General features: G+C 44.3%; 1 long non-coding RNA gene across 1 annotated transcript; it reads right to left on the bottom strand.

The window, feature by feature from the left end:
* Positions 1–12,964: 12,964 nt before the first annotated feature.
* On the bottom strand, positions 12,965–13,688 carry LOC129531660 (uncharacterized). Its single transcript, XR_008676969.1, has 2 exons — positions 13,550–13,688; positions 12,965–13,400 (listed from the first exon to the last, which is right to left on the bottom strand). It is a non-coding gene; the product is annotated as an uncharacterized lncRNA (long non-coding RNA).
* Positions 13,689–14,457: the final 769 nt, after the last annotated feature.

The raw sequence follows: 14,457 nt of genomic DNA, 5'->3' as shown, positions 1-14,457 counted from the left end.
AGGGTTCTGTGCCACTGCTCCTAAGACATGAACTGCAGGGACAACTTGGAATCATGGCTGGGAAATTGCCTGCTGTGTCCCCATCACCAATTCAGGTCTATGGAGATGTTACTGTTCTTGGAAGCAGTTAGCTTGTCCAGGGCTGGAAACTGTAGAGTTATCAGGGCTTTGTTTTATCTTAATTAGAAATACCAATCAATTTGGCCTCACTTCTGTCACCTTTCTTTTCCTCCACCCTGAGTTCCCCAAGTTCATCTAGCTGCTGTCCTGCTTTCCTGGACTTCTGCAATGGCCTCTTAACTGGCCATCCCATTTCTGCTCTGGTCCCTTCTAGCGAAAATCTCATCATGCCAACCCCCTGCTTCAACCTGAAAGGACTTCCTGGTGTCCCTAGTAGAATGTCGGGGATCCCTAATGTTGCCTGTGAGGCCCTGCACACTTGGTTTCATAGTCTCTGTCCTCTTGTCCGTCACCTTCTTCACTCCTCCTAGGTTCTGAAATCTCTCATTTCTCAAGGGGACCCTAGTCCTTTCCACTTCAGAGCCATTAAACATGCTATTCCCTCAGCCAAGAATGTTCTCACCTCTGCTCTCTGCTTACCAAACTCCTCTCCCTTAAGACCCAGCTCAAGCATCTCCTTCCTGTGGGGTTCAGCTCCTTCCCCCTCCCACTCCCAGACAGTACAGACCACATCCTTCTCTTCTCTGTGTCACCCGGACCTTGGGTATCTGCAGACTGGAGCACAATGGTTTGTTTGCCTGTCCAGCTTGACAACCAAACCCTTGGTCCCTTGAGGAAGGAGCCTTGTCCCTCTCATGTTTACACCAGGGTGCCAAACAGAGGGCTTGGCACACACTTGAGTGGCACACACTCAAGAAATTCTTGCTCAGTAAAAGCTAAAGGAAGGTAGAAGTAGGGTACAGCAGACCAGAGGAGGCTTAGATAGTTCATTCCAAGTAAGAGTGGTCAGGAAAGGCTTCACATATAGTTGGGTTTGAAGATAAAGGAAGAATTAGGAGAGAGGTTGTTTAGAATGAGGCATTTGATATGTCTGATCAAGATCAGCTGATACCATGCTTTAACACATAGCAATGGTATAGTTAAAAACAAAGGAAGAGGAGGAAGGGGAGAAGGCAGATGTACTCAAAAGCAAGATAAACATCTTCAAGGATATAGTTGCAGGAAAATGGCTGGAATCAGGGGCTGGCTTGCTGGGATCTGTTCTTAGCAAACCATTCTTGGGCCTGGGTCTTGAGGGTGTGTTCTTAGTGTAGAGGCACCAAGAGTTTGACTCCTTCAGCTAACAGAGTTTCACAGTGCTTTGCCTATAGAGGAAGGCTGGAGCCAGGCTCTCTGCTTGAAACAGGGATTTGGATCTGATTTTCTCTTGATTGAAAGAGCCCACAGCCACCCATGTAAGGCCTAGTTCTGACTGTGGGCCCTGGAAAGTCAGAGGCTACTTTAAAAAACTCAGGAAAAGAGAGAGTAAAGAGAGGAAGAGATTTTCAAAAATTTCTATTCAAGATAACCCTGCACACACACTCGAAATTCAAAGTATACATAAAAAAGACTCAACAAGTGGAATGTGAATTCACTTCCAAAAAGATGCAAATTATTGAACAATTTGAAAAATGTTTAAAACAAAGAGAACAACAAATGTAGAAAATGCAGAAATTAAAGAAGAACAGTTGAAGATGATAAATACTGAGCATACTGGAAATGAACACTCTACATATTAAACAACGATATACTCTAGGTTGGACATAGTTGAAGGGATAATTAATGAATTGGAAGCTGCATTGAGAAATTCATAGAGAATGCAACACAGGGAGATGAAGACAGAAGCAGTTTGAAAAAGCTGTTGAGATGTATATTAGCATGGTGAAGTGTTTAATAGGATTTCAGAAAGGGGAGAACAAAGGGAATGTGGAGAAGAAATATGGGAAGAAAGCATGGCTGAAAATTTTTCACAATTAAAGACAAACATTCTCAGATCAAAAATACTCTTAGTGCCAAGTATAAAAACATATACATCTTTGCACATATCAAGGTGAATTATAAACATCAAGAGTAAAGAGAAGAGGGCATCCCAGGAAGCTAGGATGTTTGAAATATAATTGGGAGAATCCTTGTTGCAGTTTGGATTGGGCAGAGAGGGTAAGAAGCTGAACTGTAATGGGGAAAAATATACACATTTTGGTTACACCTTGCATTGACTCTGTGTCATCCCCTCCCTTGGTGCTGACACATGCTTACTGTAAAACCGATCCAATGATCCCATAGAGTTGATGTTTGTGGTTTCTTTGAATAAACATATAAATTGATCCTTGCAGTCTTAAAACCTGAGAAAGTTACATTTGTCTTATCTGAGTTCCTTTCTAGGGAAACCAACTATCAGGCCTCCCAGATGGTAGCAACGAGCTGAAACTCACCAGATCACTTATTATGAACAATAAGATGTCAGACTCTTCACCTGGTATGATGGCCTAACTAACCTCCTGTTTCCTGTTGTCCAACTCCTTTTCCTTACTCCTCCCAACTTCCTGTTTTCCCACACATGATTACATGTCTTCCCTGCTATATAAACCCCTTAATTTTAGTCAGGTCAGAGGGATGGATTTGAGACTGATCTCCTATCTCCTTGGCTGCAGCACCTGACTAAATTCTTCTTCCTTGGCAATACTTGTTGTCTCAGTGATTGGCTTTCTGTGAGGTGAGCAGAAGGACCTAGATGGATCCCCCGGTGTTTCGGTAACAGAATTGTTTTGGATCTTTAATCTCAGTAACACTGAAACAGAAGCGTTCTGAATGCAACTGGAGAGCCAGGATTTGAGTTCAGAAGAGGGGCCAGGGCTGGGGATGTAGCCTTGGGAAGGAGGTGATAAGTTGTGAGAGTGGGTGTCATTGCAAAGGAAGGTGGTGTGGAAAGAACATACAGAAGAGTATATGGAACCTTCAGGGAAGGCTCGTATTGAAGAGCAGGAAATAAAACATTGGCAAGGAATCCAGGTAGTGCAGGAAATTCAGAATGGGGCTTGAGAAGGTGGAAGAACTTCACAGGGGAGGTTTGGGCTATAAGAGAAGCACAGAGAGGACATCAAAGCCTGTGGCAGGTAGAGATTGTAAGCTCATGTCTGCCCCTAACCCACATGAGGATGTCCCACATGTTTGCCATTGGTGGATGATAAGATGAGGAGGACTCATAGGAGAAAGGCCAACAAGGGAGGGTAGGGGCAGCATGGGGACTTGTGGAGGGCAATGTCAGATGAAGTGATGTTGACTTCCGAACTTCATTCATTATTCACTCATTTAAATATTTCTGCTATTCACTTTTAAAAAAGAAAGTTTTGAAAACATTTTAACATAGAACAATATGTCAAATAATATAAAATGCCCACTCTTTATAAGTGTTAGCATTTTGTCACATTTCCTTCACATGAACATTACAGATAAAATTGTACCCTCCCAAGTACCACCCCACCCGCCTTCTCACGAAAAGCTAAATTTGAAGTTTTGTTCATTAATTATGACAGAAAGATGGTAAGTTTTTTAATTTTTAATTTATTAACCTTTCCTATGGAGCTGAGCGAGAAGGATGCCGAATGTCCAATGAGTGTGGATTTGTCTATTTCTCCTTTTAATTCAGTTCATATTTTGTCTCCTATATTTTGAAGCTTTGTTATTAGGTACATACACATTTAGAATTGTGTCTTCTGGATGAATTCACTCTTTTTCATTATGAAATGTTCGTCTTTACCTCTGCCTCTGGTAATACTTTGTTTTGAAGTCTACCTTTTATTCATAAGGAACACAGCTTTCTTTTTTTTTTTCTTTTTGAGATGGAGTTTCCCTCTTGTTGCTCAGGTTGGAGTGCAATGACACGATGTTGGCTCACCGCAACCTCCACCTCCCAGGTTCAAGCTATTCTCCTGCCTCAGCCTCCCGAGTAGCTGGGATTACAGGCATACACCACCACGTCCGGCTAATTTTGTATTTTTAGTAGAGACAGGGTTTCTCCATGTTGGTCAGGCTGGTCTTGAACTCCCAACCTCAGGTGATCCACCTGCCTCAGCCTCCCAAAGTGCTGGGATTACAGGCATGAGCCACTGTGCCCGGCCAGAAACACAACTTTCTTATGCTTGCTGTTTGCATAATGTATCTTTTCCTTTTTCTTTTTTTTTTTTTGAGACAGAGTCTAGCTCTGTTGCCCAGGCTGCAGTGCAGTGGTGCGATCTCATCTCACTGCAACCTTTGCCTCCAGGGTTCAAGCAATTCTCCTGCCTCAGCCTCCTGAGTAGCTAGGACTACAGGTGCACGGCACCATGCCCAGCTAATTTTTATATTTTTAGTAGAGATGGGGTTTCACTATGTTGGCCAGGCTGGTTTTGAACTCCTGACCTCAGGCAATCTGCCCACCTGGCCTTCCAAAGTGCTGGGATTACAGGCATGAACCACTGCGCCCAGCCTGCATAATGTATCTTTTTCTATCCATTTACTTTCAACTTCCCCTTCTCTGTTTTGAAATGTTTACTAGATATGTATACATGTATATGTGTATATATATCTATAAATGCTATATAATTTTATTTTCTGAGAGTTTCAAAATACAGAAATGTCATCATATTGTGTGTCTTTGAGCTATGTTGATACATACAGATTTATTTTAAATGCCGTGTGGTGTATTATCCTGTGAATGTGCCACAGTTTCATGTTCAGTGGTTCTTGAACCAGAGTGTTCATCTCTCTGGAAGTATATGGAGGCTGTCCTTGGGGATACACATAATTTTAAGGAAATTGTTTTCCAGATTCTCAACTCCCATTGGTTCTCTTTTCATAAAATGGACCTGCCCAAGAACAAGTCCCTGTGTTTAGGCTTTGTGCTCATTCTCCTTTCTGGCCTATTCTTTCATGATTATTTTATTTCCCACTTTAAAACTGAAAGGCAAACTTCCCGCCCTCCTGTTCCAGAGGTGGGCACGTAATCCTCTGGGCCACCAATAAAAAGACAAATCCAAACATTTTTCATGTAATTTCCATCCGTTAGAAATTGCCAAAGAATGCGTTTCTCCTGAGCAGAGTCCCCAGGTAGAGTCATCTGGGGGCCAGGCATGGTGGCTCACGCTTGTAATCCCAGCACTTTGGAAGGCCGAGGTGGGCGGATCACGAAGTCAGGAGATCGAGACCATCCTGGCTAACACGGTGAAACCCCATCTCTACCAAAAATACAAAAAATTAGCCGGGCACGGTGGCGGGCGCCTGTAGTCCCAGCGACTCGGGAGGCTGCGGCAGGAGAATGGCTTGAACCTGGGAGGTTGAGCTTCCAGTGAGCGGAGATCGCGCCACTGCACTCCAGCCTGGGCGACAGAGCGAGACTCTGTCTCAAAAAAAAAAGAAAAGAGTCATCTGGGAGGGATGCAGGAGGCAGAGTGCCTCACAGCAGACTTTGGGGCCTCATCCCTCTACTCAGCTCTCTATCATCGAGCTAGAATTCAGAGGTGAGACAGTCATTATGAGGATGCATATTAACATGTTCATTATGATTACAAAAGGAATCAGAATTCTTTTTTTTTTTTAAACAGAAATTAAGTCTGAGTTGTTAATTGGTTTGACATTGAAGACCAGCTTTGCCAATGAGGTTAATGGCAGTATTTCAATTTTCCTTGAATCTAGTGAGCTAAATCTTTAGCTCCAAGGTTTTGATGAGAATCAAGTTTAGTGCTAAAGAAACAGCTTAGAAAAAGAAAAAAAAGAAGACACTTTTAACAAGTTTAAAATCTATGATAAGATAAAAGCATTTTGGCCAGGTGCGGTGGCTCATGCCTGTAATCCCAGCACTCTGGGAGGCTGCAGTGGGCGGATCACAAGGTCAGGAGTTTGAGACTAGCCTGGCCAACATGGTGAAACCCCGTCTCTACTAAAAATACAAAGAAAATTTAGCCGGGCATGGTGGCAAGCGTCTGTAATCCCAGCTACTCAGGAGGCTGAGGCAGGAGAATTGCTTGAACCAAGGAGGTGGAGGTTGCAGTGAGCCGAGATCACACCACTGCACTCCAGCCTGGGCGACAGAAAAAAAAAAGAAAGAAAGAAAAAAAAAGATAAAAGCATTATATGACAATATTGTTTGTATTGGAATTTGTCTTGAAATTAAATTAAAAATATTTCTAATACCCCAACACTTTCCAAGTTAATCAATTTCAGCAATCGTTTTTAAGTGAAAGAAGAATGGTGTCATTGATGGCTACTTGGTAGGCTTCGGTAAAATCTAGTTTAGGGCTTCCAAAACCCGAGAAAGTGAATAAATCTAAAAATGGTAACAAACCCATGTGCAGGTCAGTGGTTCCCAAGTGTTTGCTTTCAACAAAATTGGAAGAAGGCCTTCTAGATTTGGCAACTATCACGGGTTGAATTGTGTCCCCCCAAGTATATTTGTTGAAGTCTTATACTCTAGCATCTCAGAATGTGACCTTATTTGGAGACAAGGTCCTTACAGAGGCAATCAAGTTCAAATGAGGCCAATAGGATGGGTCCTAATGCAATATAACTGGTGTCCTTACGGGAAGGGGCAATCAGGACACACACATGGAGAACATCATCTGAAAACAAGGCAGAGATGGGGTGATGTTTCTACAAGTCAAGGAATGCCAAAGATTGCCAGCAACTGACTAGAAGCTAGGTGAGAAGCATGGAACAAATTCCTTCTCTAGCCCTCAGAAGGAACACACCCAGCTGACACCTTGATCCTGAACTTCTAGCTTCTAGAACTGTGAGGCAATAAATTTCTTTTGTTGAAGCCACCTAGTTTGTGGTACTTTGTTAAAACAGCCCTGGCAAACTAATACAGCAACTAATAGATCATTAAAATTAATTTTTGATGATAGATAAAACATTGTCTCCCTCCCTCCCTGCCTCCCTTCCTTCCTTCCTTCCCTCCCTCCTTCCCGCCCTCTTTCTCTCTCTCTTTTTCCCTTTCTCCCTTTCTCTCTCTCTCTCTTTCTCTCTTTCTTCCTTGGAGAAAGGGTCTTGCACTTTCGCCCAGGCTGGAGTGCAGTGGAGTCACTGCAGCCTCAACCTCCTGGGCTCAAACAGTCCTCCCACCTCAGCCTCCCAAGTAGCTGGGACTATGGGTGCACACCATCACACCTGGCTAAATTTTTTTAGAGATGGGGGTTCACCATGTTGCCCAGGCTGGTCTTGAACTCCTGGACTCAAGGAATCCATCCATCCACCTTGGCCTCCAAAATGCTGGGATTACAGACATGAGCCACTGCACCTGGTTCATGCTTTTGTCTTTTTGAAAAAAAAAAGGAAAAAGTTAAAAGATTTAGTGATTCTGCTGTAACAAAGCCAACTATTTATTTATGGAGACAAAATTTCTCAGTACTTACATTGTATGACAAACAAAAACAAAACAAAATTAATACTGAACTCTGTCTCATTCTAGCAATCAATAAATAAAATAAATCCTGTTATTTTATGGGTTCATTAATTAATTGGACCACAAAATTCATTTGTGGGGGGTCCATTTCATTAAGAGCTGAATTTTCCCCCAAAAATATGTTTTAAAAAGCTTTTTTTGAGATAATTGTAGATTGACATGCACATACAAGAAAGGGTATAGAGAATTCCATACCCTTCACCCAGTTTCCCCTAACAAAGGTTACTTTTATATTTATTTATTTATTTTTAGAGACAGAGTATTCTTCTGTTGCCCAGGCTGGAGTGCAGTAGTGTGATCTGGGCCCACTGCAACCTCCACCTCCTGGATTCAAGTGAGTCTCTTGCTTCAGCCTCCCTAGTAGCTGGGATTACAGGCACCCGCCATCATGTCCGGCTAATTTTTGTATTTTTAGTAGAGACAGGATTTCACCATGTTAGCCAGGCTGGTCTCAAACTCCTGAACTCTAGTGATCTGCCTGCCTCGGCCTCCAAAAGTGCTGGGATTACAGGTGTGAGCCACCATGCCCGGCCAAAGGTTACTTTTAATGTTCATTAATTTTGAAGACTTGCAGTTTATTTATGCTATAAAGGACAATTGTGCACTATTAATAGTCGCAATGATGACATAATCTAAGACATTTAATATTTAGAAACTTACGGTTGCAGAAAATTAAAAATTCATCTCATATGCTTTTTTGGCAGAGAAGTATGAAATATTGATCAATATAAGGTCCTTAAGCATATGCACCTATTAAACTTTTATGGAGGAAGTAGAATAGAATTCATAAGTCCATTTGTTTTTACTCTTTATTTTTTTGAGACAGAGTCTCACTCTGCCGCCCAGGCTGGACTGCAGTGGCACAATCTCCACTCACTGCAACCTCTGCCTCCTTGGTTCAAGTGATTCTCATGTCTCAGCCACCTGAGTAGCTGGGATTGCTACTCAGGTGTGCACCACCACACCCGACTAATTTTTGTATTTTTAGTAGAGATGGGATTTCACCCCTTTGGCCAGGTTGGTCTTGAACTCTTGGCCTCAAGTGATCTGCCTGCCTTGGCTTCCCAAAATGCTGGGATTACAGGTGTGAACCATCGCGCCTGGCCTAGAACTCATAAATTTAAGGAGAAAAAGGAGTGATGAAAAATTTCCAAAAGTTAAGAACTTTTTCTTGTCTTTTAAAAATGAGTGATGGTTGAAACAAAATTGATATATTATTTATGTGCTATTAGAAATAATTAAAAAGAATAAGGTTTTCTTTTTTAAAAATCAACATTTACTTTGGAAATTATGTCCTTTATAGTGATGAAAAATGTTTGATGTCAAGTTAAAAGTGAGTAAAGAAGTACATTCATTTCATAACAGCATTTTCCACAGAAGCTAAAATGTGGTAGCAACCCAAGTGTTCATTACTGGATGAACAGATAAACAAAATGTGGACTCAGGCATCTCTCTTCTGGGCTCATACCCAAAGGAAATGAAATCACCACCTCACCAAGGTATCTGTACTCCTGTGTTTATTGTAGCATTATTCATAATAACCAAGGTATGGAGACAACCTAGACAACCATCAATGGACGAATGGTTTAAGAAATTGTGGTACGGATATATACAAGGGAATTCAGCCTTAAAAAAGGAGGAGATACCATTTGCCATAACCTAGACGGGCCTGGAGGACATTATGCTAAATGAAAGAAGCCAGACACAGAAAAAAAATATTGCACGATCTTACCTGTATGTGGAATCTTTTATTTATTTATTTTCTTAGACAGAGTCTCACTCTGTTGCCCACGCTGGAGTGCAGTGGCGCAATTTTGGCTCACCGCAACCTCTGCCTCCTGGGTTCAAGTAATTCTCCTGCCTCAGCCTCCTGAGTAGCTGGGACTACAGGCACCTGCCACCACACCTGGCTAATTGTATTTTTAGTAGAGATGGGGTTTTGCCATGTTGGCCAGGCTGGTCTCAAACTCCTGACCTCAGATGATCCACCTGCCTTGGCCTCCCAAAGTGCTGGGATTACAGGTGTGAGCTACCATGCCTGGCCTGTGGAATCTTTTAAAAAGGTCAAATATATAGAGAATAAAACAGTGGTTATCAAGATTGGAGTAGGAGAGAGGAAATGGGCAGATGTAGGCCTAAGGATACGAAGTAGCAAACATATAGGATGAACAAGTCAAATAAAGTACAATATGAAGACTACAGTTAATAATAGCGTATTATTCCAGGATTTTTGCTAGATGAGCATAGTTGCTTTTGCTACAGGAGGAAATAAATGGGTAACTGAGATGATGCATAAGTCAATTTGTTTCACTATAGTATCCATTCTACTAAATATGTGTGTCTTATACCATGATGTTGTATATACCTTATATATACACAATAAAATTTATTTAAACAAACAAAATGTGGTATATACATAGAGTGGAATATTATTCAGCCTTAAAAAGGAAGTTCTGACACATGCCACAATATGGATGAATCTTGAGGATATTATGCTAAGTGAATTAAGCCAGTCACAAAAAACCAAATACTGTATGATTCTATGTATTTGAGGTATTTAAAGTAGTCAAAATAATAGAGACAGAAAGTAGAATGGTGGTTGGGACAGGCTGGGGAGAGGGAGGAGTGGGAGTTATGTTTAACGGTTATAGAGTTTTAGTTTTTCTAGATGAAAAGAGTTAGAAGGATGGTGGTGAAGGTTGCACAACAATGTGCATGAACTTAATACCACTGAACTGTACACTTAAATGTTAAAATGGTAAGATTGTTATGTGTATTTTGCCACAATAAATTAGTATTATTTTTTTTTTAGAGACAGAGTCTAGCTCTGTCAACCAGGTTGAGTGCCTTGGTGTGATAACAGCTCACTGCAGCCTCCAACTCTTGAGCCCCCAATTCCTGGCCTCAAGCAGTCCTCCCGCCTCAGCCTCCCAAAGTGCTGAGATTACAGGCGTGAGCCATTCACTGTTCCTTGCTAAATCTTTTTTTTTTTTTTTTTTTTTTTGAGACAGAGTCTCGCTCTGTCACCCAGGCTGGAGCGCAGTGGTGCGATCTTGGCTCACTGCAAGCTCCACCTCCTGGGCTTAAACGATTTTCCTACTTCAGCTTCCTGAGTAGCTGGGATTACAGGCACGTGTCACCATGCCTGGCTAATTTTTGTATTTGTAGTAGAGACAGAGTTTAGCCATGTTGGCCACACTGGTCTCGAACTCCTGATCTCAAGTGATCCACCTGCCTAAGCCTTCCTAAGTGTTGGGATTACAGGCATGAGCCACCACACCCGGCCTAAATTTTTTTTTTTTAATGAGTGAAGGAGTCCATAGTCTTTCATACTTTGGGGTGATACAAGAACAGGAAAAAGGTTCAATGACAACTGCCACTTTCATTTATTCATTCCTTTGTTGATGTACTTTTGGGCTGGGTTTTGCTGTTATAAGCTAAACTACAATGGACATCCTTGTACACATTCCCTAGAGTCCAAGTACAAGATTTTCTCTAGGGTGTTTTCCTGGAAAAGGAATGACTTGAGGAGTATGGCAACCTTGTGAGAAATGACTGATTCAAAAGATGTGCCCCGTAGCTTTTGATACATTTTGCTCCAAAGTCATGGATCCAGTCCACACTCACACCAGCTGTGGAGGAGTTTTCATTTACCCACGAGCTTTGTTATTTCTGGTTTTGTCAGTCTTTTTAATTCTGCCAATCTGATAAGGTGTGATGGTATCTCGTTGTTTAAACCTGACTTCTCTTATTAAGGTTGAGACCGAGCATCTGGCCCCATGTTTGCTAGTTATTCAGCTTTCCTCTTCTGCAGACTGCCCGTTTGTCCACTGCTCTGTTTCAATAACTTCCATATACCAAGAACTCTCTGCCTTCCATAACTCACATCACTTAAAATACGAATTTTGTTGATGCTTAGAGAACCTGATTTCCTTCCAACCAATTGTGCTCTCCTAATTCCAACAACCAAATGAAGCTTCAACTCTTCTTTTTGTTCAGAGCCCTCCTGAGTCCTGTCCTACTCACAGTAAAGGCTGTGGCAAAATAAATAAATAAATAAATAAATAAAGGGGAAAAATACACTGCATCCAAAAAAGGCTCGTTTCTTTCTTTTTCTTTCTTTCTCTCTCTCTCTCTTTTTCTCTTGTTGTGACAATTGTCACAACAAAATGTGTATGTGATAATTTGTTATCTTAAAACAGTTTACCCAAAATAGAAACCTTGCAAAGCCAGTGGAAATTTTTCTTTTTGCATAAGATGGTTAATTCTTTTGAGTGCTGGCCTGGGATCCATGAAATAACCTCAACTCGACCATAAAGCTTTTCACTCCCACGTTATGCAAACAGTGACGACCTTGTTGGTGGCAAGCCCCCCGTGTGACTTTCCGAGGGGATCTGAGTGGTGCAAGGTGGAGGACGCAGTGATGGAAACATTGCGAGAGGGAAGGCGTCTGTTTCCACCCACTTACCCTCAGAGCATGAGGGCTGGGCGAAGGCTCCGACTCCTATAGGGGGTGACCCATTTCTAGGACTGTAGAAGGAGAGGTGTGGACCTGGAGAAAGGAAGGAAAGACCACGGCAAGGAAAGTCAAGAAGTGGGAGAAGTCAAGGGCTCTCTCCTCCCTTCCTCCTTGTCCTTGGCCTGCAGCAACTCCTCTTTCTCTTTTTGTGGGGACAGACTGAAGAGGATTTCTTAGTATGGTTTGTACCTTCCCAGTAGAGCAGGAAAAAGAGGAACGAGCTGCTCCCTCCACACCTCAGACGCTGAGGTCAACTGCCCTTTGGGCGGGGCACGTTGGCTCACACATCTAATTCCAGCACTTTGGGAGGCCGTGAGGGGAGCATCACTTGAGCCCAGGAGTTGGAGACCGGCCTGGGCAACACAGTGAGGCCCCATCCTCCGGCTTGCACCACTCAAATTCCCTCGTAAAGTCACACGGGGAGCTTGCCCCCAGCAAGGTCGTCAGTTTGCAAAACATGGGAGTGAAAAGCTTTATGGTGGAGTGTAGGTTATTTCATGGATCCCAGGCCAGCACCCAAAAGAATTAACCATCTTGTGCAAAAAGAAAATCTTCCACTATTTTTTTAAAGTTTCTATTTTGGGTAAATCGTTTCAAGATAACAAATTGGGGAGAGACCTAGAGAGAAATGAGCCTTTTTAAGATGCAGTTTATTTTGCCCCATGATGTTTTTGTTTTTGTTTTTGCCAGAGCCTTTACTGTGAGTAGGACAGGACTCAGGAGGCCTCTGAACAAAAACAAGCGTTGAAGCTTCATTTGGTTGTTGGAATTGGGAGAGCACAATTGGTTGGAAGGAAATCAGGTTCTCTCAAAAAATAAAATAAAATAAAATAAAAAGCCAGCGTGCTGGCGCGGGTCCATGGTCCAAGCTACTTGGGAGGCTGAGGTGGGGGGATCGCTTGAGCCCGGAAGTCGAGGCTGTAGTGAGCCGTGATTGCACCACTGCACTCCAGCCTGGGCGATAGAACAAGACCCTGTCTCTTAAAACAAACAAGAAACAAAACAAAACAAACAACAACAAAAAAATTCATTTGGGAATGTTTCTGCGCGTGCCCAGAAGCAGAGCCATGCTATAGGATCTCCCCTGTGCCCCAACAGTCAGCTTCTTACTTGGAGGGTAGAGAACGGTGCTTCCCCACGCTGCTGTGCAATGGAGAGGAGCTATGTGAAGCTGGCGTATGGGTGGGGTTTGCAGGCTTCGTCCGGCTTCATCGCCGGCTGCTGACCCGGCACCAATTCCTGTTCTGCAGGTCTCACCGCAGAGGGGCACGCCAGCCATGAGGACAGATGAGGGAACACGTGATGCCACGATGGGGGTGCCAGGATGAGGTGGGTGCGGTCGCGGACAGGCGCACGAGGAGCCCAGCGGAGCGCCACCCGGAGCAGGCGCGGAGGAGGGCTGGGGAGGGCCACCAAGGCGACGAGAGCCGGTGTGCCTGAATCAGCCTAAAGGAGACGGAGGAGGAGTGTGGTGGGCGCAGGGGCAGGGAGCTGGGGGAAGGGCGGGGGGCTAGCCCAGGCTGAAGGCAGGCAGGAGCAGGGCCGCGATGTCAGACAAGAAACGGCAGCAGTGTGTTTGGGAACCTAGCACCAACCGCACGGGTGGAGACAGGGTCGGCTGTAGAGGAGGTGGGGCCGGGTCCCAGCTAAGTAAGGCGGTGGATCTTGCAGCCCTTCCATCCTCAGCCGCTCATTGTGCGCAAATCTCGGGGCCAGCCTTGGTGGAGCCGTAAAGCGTCCACCAGAGCCTGGATCCCTCCGCCAGCTTTCCCATGAATTCACCTTTCTGTACACAGCAAGCGCCTGAGCGGAGACGGCCGACACGTTTCCCACTGTTACCCCAGGAAACCGCGGCTCCTGAGGAGGTCAGGGCCTGGGCGGGGGGCAGAGCTCAGCGCGCCGTAATGAGGCAGAAACGGGGTCCAGAGAGGGTGGGATGGGGGTACAGGGAAGGGTCGCCCGAAGGTCCCTGGCGCAGGGAGGACAGAGGAGCGATCTAGAATTCGTAGGGGAGAAGAGAACTCAGAAAAGATCCGGCCCAGCGCATTTATTTTACAGAGGAAGAAAAACTGAGGCCCAGGGAGGGTAAGTACTGCAGGTAACTAGGCACTAGCAGCAGGGAGACTCCCTATCTCGCCTGTCACCCGCGTCCAGCAAAATCTGATGCCCTGTTGGCCCAGCAGGGGGCGGTGCTGCTTTAGTTTTGGCCTGGTCGGGGTTGAGCGGAGGAGGGAGCGACTTCGAATTCAGTCTGCACCTGACTGACCTCGAGCAAAAACGAAGCGGGTGCACGTTACCGTCTTCCATCTGGGGGCCCAGCAGCCTCCATCTTCGCCCTAGCCCCTACAGCCTCGTCCCTGGCTGGGGCTCCAGCTCCCCAATTTCTCATCCTCACTACCGGGAGCTACTTATCACAGGCTCACTTAGATTACCACTAGGAGATTACCACTCGGGTGGGGTGGAGGTGCGGCGGGATTCGCATTTTGCAAGGGATCAAAAGAGC

Source organism: Gorilla gorilla, chromosome 12 (assembly GCF_029281585.2).
Source record: "Gorilla gorilla gorilla isolate KB3781 chromosome 12, NHGRI_mGorGor1-v2.1_pri, whole genome shotgun sequence".
NCBI lineage: Eukaryota > Metazoa > Chordata > Mammalia > Primates > Hominidae > Gorilla > Gorilla gorilla.
The sequence above is the reverse complement of the archived record's forward strand: the minus strand, read 5'-3'. Positions and strand labels throughout refer to the sequence as shown.